We start from the raw sequence: 6,089 nt of genomic DNA on the forward strand, positions 1-6,089 counted from the left end.
TGGCTTCCAAATCTTTGAATGCGCGTTTCGTGAAAAATGATAGGTGAAGATTCATAGTTTTTATAAGTGGTGGGTTCAACCTAATTAATAAATTTCACCCCTCGCATTCTAGATATAAATAATCTCAAAAAACAGACACCACGATTGCGCGTAAATTTAACACTGTTTAACCTATGAAGAAGTCATAGGTATGTTCTTCGAGCGTGCGATCTATAACCTTGCCCTAATAATTTCTCTTGTTGGCTTGAGTTTGTTTTGTTTTGAAATTGTTTGAAATTTATCTTGATTTGAAGTTATGCTTCTTGAACTGAAACGTTTCTTTCTTATATTTCGATTGAGGAAGTGAATGAAATATTATTTTGACCAACAAAAAAAAAAAAAAACCCTGATATGATATTAAGAGGGAGAACAAAAGAAACCTATTTTTTTACGTATTATAATTATGCATGGAAAACTCGTCAATGAAAGTCATGTAACAACCGGCGCAAATGAGGACGGTGCAGATTTCCCTCGCGATCGTAAAATAGAAAGCAAAGTAGCAAAGATATATCCACGACGGCCCGTCTTTGTTCGAAAGAGATGGAGGAGAAGTAATTACTTAATTATTTGTACGGCGAAGTTCCTTGGCAACTAAAGTTGCAAAGATATCGTATGCCATCTTACTAAGTGGAAGCACTGTTATCTTTTCTGTCACTTACATATAAAATGATTCCTAAAGATACAGACAGCACGCAAAAACCCTAATTCTAAACCCCACCCGCCAAACCAATGACCAGAGAGAGAGAGGGGGAGAGAAAGTACAGAAAAACCCTAATTCTGAATACCCCATCAACATATTCTCTCTCTCCATTTTAATAGTTAAAGGAGGATAAAGACACATGAAGTGTCAATATTTGTAGACAGCGCTTACTTTAGTGCTAATATTTTTTTTAATCACTTAAGTACCAAATCAGAGAAAAAATAATCACTTAAGTATCATTCCCGCCAAAAATGATCATTTAAGTGTCAATACCGGCCAAACAATACACATGGCATTTTTTAAATAATTTTTTAATATTACGCGGGAATTATTTAAAAAAAAATCAACCCACATGGTGTCCACGTGGACTGTTCGACTTAAAAATAGTTATATTCTTTTAAAAAATTAAAATCAAACAGAAAAATAACTTAAAAATAAAAAATAAAAGAAGCATAAGTTGCAGCAACGAGAGCCCACAACCGTCGTCTTTGTAGTGGCAGCGAAGACTCACAACCCTCGCCGCTACAACTGCTTCCCTCTTTTTTTGTAGTTTTTTAGTTTATTTTTAATTTTTTTAATATTACTTGGATTTTTTTGTTGATTTTTTTTTTTTTTTGCTGATTTGGAAGCTCTGGCGAGCCACGTAGATGCCACATCAAATTTTCGGCAAAACTCACTGAAGATGGCACTAAAATAATAGTTTTTAAAAAAATTGATACTTAAGTGATCCAAAAAAAATATTAATACTAAAATGAGCGCCGAATATAAATATTGACATTTCTAATGTCCTTTTGTCATAAGAAGAGACAGCTTCTTGCATAGTCGTTGAAAGACGGTGGTGGTACTTTTATACCTTAAAAACTCTCTCCGAATATATTCCGATGGCTTTCTTTTGGACTATGAACGACGAGAATAATTGGAAAACGAATGGTCGTGATTAAAAAAGTGCTTTAAGCCTGCATTAGCAGCTCGGTAATCAACCCCGATCCAGTTATTAAAATGAAAAATTATGACAAGAAACCAATCAACGGCGGTAAAGTCCTTCCGATTTGATGTCGCCCCACCCTTGAAAAACTTCCAAAGCCAAAAAAAAAGTACTCTAAAGAGAGATCTCAAGCTTTCCTAGATGCTGACGGCTATGAACATTACAGAAATCTAGAAATAGGCCTTTCTATTCCTTTCTTAACAAAGAGACATACGAGACTTTTTTTTGACTGCCTAATTAGGGTGTGGTAATTTTTGCGTCTCGCACACATCAAGTAATTATCGGATACCCCCAATGATTATCTCGGGAGAATACACAAGTATGGTGATTCGAATTCAGACTTTAAGCGAGAAAGACGAATACCCTTAGCTTTTTAAGCAGGTGCTTGGAGATTAAAATTTATGTTAATCTGAACATAACCTCTTAGATTAGATCCTCGAAAGGCTAAAGTTGGCGCAAAGGTGGGGCTTTGAAACGTAGGGACACGGAACAAACAGCCAAAAAAATAATAATAAGAAAGTAGGATAAAGACAAGAGGAAGAACAGCAAGGACATGAATGATCAAGAAATTCTAGGAGGTTATCTATTTTAGTTTCTAATTTCTTCTAGATGCTTTATATTTATGGTGGAATAATATTTCATATGAAGCCCATCAAGCATCATCACCCATCACAAATATTTAAGCTGGGCCCCTTAGAATAGCTCATGGCCCATAAGCATTGACCAGAAAGTAGCCCCCCAAATTATGAGTTCATTGTGTAATTCTCTTTCCTTCTCTTGTCTTTCTTACATCACAACATTGGATCCATTTTAGACTCGATTGCTTGCATTAATCCCATAGGTGCACTTAAAAACATGCCAATGTTTCCCAATATATATGTCTTCACGGTCTTTCAGCCGATGGGCGAGTTTCGGAAGGATAGACCTCGATTGATCCCACCGGAAAATTCGAGTTTCAAGATGTTCGATCCTTTTTCCAATCATCCTACTCAAGAATATCCAGGCGTATATATATTATAGCAAAAATAGACTTTTGGATGTCAAATGTAATATCCGATGTAACGAGTTTCTTCATTTTTCTATGACAAATTTGAAAGTCTAATCGAGAAAGGTACAACGGGATCGATTATGTACTTTGGAACAGAATAAATATTTTAAAATGCAATATATAGATTGCGAGAGATTATGTTATTCATATTCATAAAAATCAGAACTTGTAAAGACATAAAACGAGTTTTCCGTCGGTTAATAACTATTTAAAAATGTTGAAAGATATGTAATCCCACAGGTGCAACAAACAACTCTTATTTTCCAATGCATCCACCAAAAGAGGAGGGAAATTCAATCTATTTTTGAACCCTTAAAAAAGAATTAAAAATTTATAAAAAAAAACAAAACAAAACAAAAGACAAAAAACGAGGTTTTTTTTATGTTTTTTGGTCGAAAAGAAAGAAAACAAGGTTGGCTTATTTTCCTAAATTTTTTTCTAGGGTGGCTCTGGCTCTGGCTCTGGCTCTGGCTCTGACGAAAACCCACCCACCACCACCACCAGCACCACCAGCACCACCACCAGCACCACCACCGTCAGTGACCTGCTCCGACACGTCGCTGCCATGGCCATGCGGCTCTGCGCCTCCGTGGTACTTTGGAAAAGAGCGAGACGACCTGTCGTCTCATCCCCCCGGCCCCACCCCCCAAACCCATCCTAAATAAATAAACCGAATGATGGCTTTTGACTTGACTTCAATCTAAGTTGGATCGCATCGCGTCTTCAAAATTTTTCAAAACGCACCAATAAATCCTTAAAATTTATTGTAAAATTAACGCGGACAAGTCGCTTCATTAACTCCCATTAACTTGCCTAATAAAAAATCTTGACCGTGCGACATCTTTTTATAATTATTTTTTTACTTCGCTACGTGGATTTCTTTTTCTTTTTTTTTTAATTTCCTTCCTCCAATCTTTACTTAATTATATTTGAACAACTATAAAGGTTAATTTTTTATTTTGAAAAAAAAAATCCCAAATGGAACAAATAGAGCAATGAGAATAAGCAAAATCGTGGTCGGCACAATCGTGTTGGCAATGGGCGGGAGCAGCATTGAAAATAATCAAAAACTATCGCGTCAATATTTTTCAAATAAGCAAATTGACTGAATCGATGGAATGAGTTGATTGCACTAATCCTAGATATGAAATGGCATGTCGCTTCATCTAATTATGACAAGTGTTACACGCATTTAGCAAGAATTCAGGTTGGAAAATTCTTAGTGATAGCTTGTCCAGAACAATTTTTGCCTTTACATCATGTACATTGTCCTTTTCATTTCGTGTTGGAATAGACGAGGCGCCGACCGAATCCATCCATAAACCTAGACCCCGATAACCTTCGTATCCAAAGCGTCACGATAAAGATGAAAATAACCCTATTTAGGGAGGGCATTAGAGAACTTGAGATCCGCATCCATAGTGGTTCCTCCCGCCTTTGGCATTTGTCGCGACCTAAAAAATAAACGGGTTTATTTTCGGGCTAATGGATTATCAGGTTAATTAATTAACTAACCTAACTCGGACTCTCCCAAGTCCATACCAAATCGCAACTTAAGATTCAAATAATTAACATGCAACGTGTTTTGAATTGGAGTCGCCACTAATCATTTTCGGTAGGTTGATTAGAAACCTAAATAAAATAGCGGGAGAAAACTATCTTATTTCCGCGAACCGGAGATTTTGAATTCGGGGATTTGGTTACGTCAGATTTCTCTAACGCCCTTTCGGTACCATTTTCATGAAAAATATTTGATTTGGCAATTTTGATGGATTTTACTTGAAATTCAAAGATGCAATTTTTTTGGTTTTTTCTTCTTTTTTATGGGGATGTAAAACATTGAACTTTGTACGATATACACCATTGGTGATTTAGAAAGAAAGAAAATGCAGCCGATCACGAGTATTTATAAAAATAAATTAACATGTAATAATGCTAAAATTTGGAACATGTGGCATGTCTAAAATAAACAAACAAATATTCAAACCAAACGATTACATTTTTGTAGATCGAGATGGAAATGATTACCTTCTATTACACAAAATCTTACTCACATACACGTTATAGTTCCCTTCAAGATCTCGGAGCTGGAAGAACGCGGCTGTCGTCGAAAATGGCAAGCAATGGCCTTGTTGGGTTGCGAGGGGCAAAATATGTGTCGGGACTCGTCGAAGATGATGCTCGACTAAAACACTTTTCTTCACTCTCGAATTTTCTCTTTTGATTTTTCTCAAGAACTCTCTTTTTCCTCTCTAAAAATTCCTCTCAAAAACTCTCTCAAAACTCTCTCAATTCTCTTCCACTCTTCCTAAAAAACTCTCTCAATTCTCTTCTACTCTCTCTCTCAATTCTCTTCCACTTCCCCCTCCTAAAACTCTTCTCAAGAGCTCTCTCTTTTATAGGCAAAGTTCTTCATCCTTCATTCTTCACCTTCATTTCTTCACCTTCCATCTTCATCTTCTCTTCTTCATCTTCATTTCTTCACCTTCCATTTTCATCTTCCCTTCTTCATCTTCATTTCTTCACCTTCCATTTTCATCTTCCCTTCATTATCTTCCCTTCATCATCTTCCCTTCTTCATCTTCTTTTCATTATCTTCCCTTCTTCATCTTCTTTTGGTATTTGCAATACAGTCCCCGAAGTTCCAAGTATTTGCAATACAGTCCCTGAAATTTTAAGTATTTGCAATACAGTCCTTGAAGTTTCAAATCTTCTCGGTGTATTTTTCCATCCCGTGCCTAGTCTAGACGCATGCTAAATTAAGTGTTACGCTTGCCCGATTATATGTCAATGCAATGTACGCTAAAAATAAATATGTGAGATGATTTTTTATAATTTTTATGCAAAAAATAGATTAATCAAAATTTAGGCGTCAACAGCTGCCCCTCTTTGAGTGGAGGCTCGTAGAGGTTCCGCTCAAAGACAAAATTGAATCCTAAATTTTGACAGTGCAAATTATGGATGAACTTTTTGGCGGGAGTTTTAATCCCATTTTTTATGTAATGAAGTGATGCATGATATGCAAGACCGTAAATAACACGTGTCATAATTTCCCTTTTTCATGTTAGAGAAACTTGCACATGGATCGCATACAAGAATACCTGTTTTACCAAATTTCTCGTAAGCTAATGGTTATCTTAATTTCCAAGTTTCTTTTTGCGGATGCAAGGATTTTAAGGTATTTGGCCTATCTGTTATCGGAGACTTCTCCCTAATGCAAGACAGCGCAAGATATGTGTGTCGTTTGAGATCACAAGAGCTACGTCGTTGTGAGTTGAAAGAAGTGGAACCAAGTTCACAAGAGCTACGTCGTTGTG

The sequence above is a fragment of the Rhodamnia argentea genome, chromosome 4 (assembly GCF_020921035.1).
Source record: "Rhodamnia argentea isolate NSW1041297 chromosome 4, ASM2092103v1, whole genome shotgun sequence".
In the NCBI taxonomy this organism is placed as follows: Eukaryota; Viridiplantae; Streptophyta; class Magnoliopsida; order Myrtales; family Myrtaceae; genus Rhodamnia; species Rhodamnia argentea.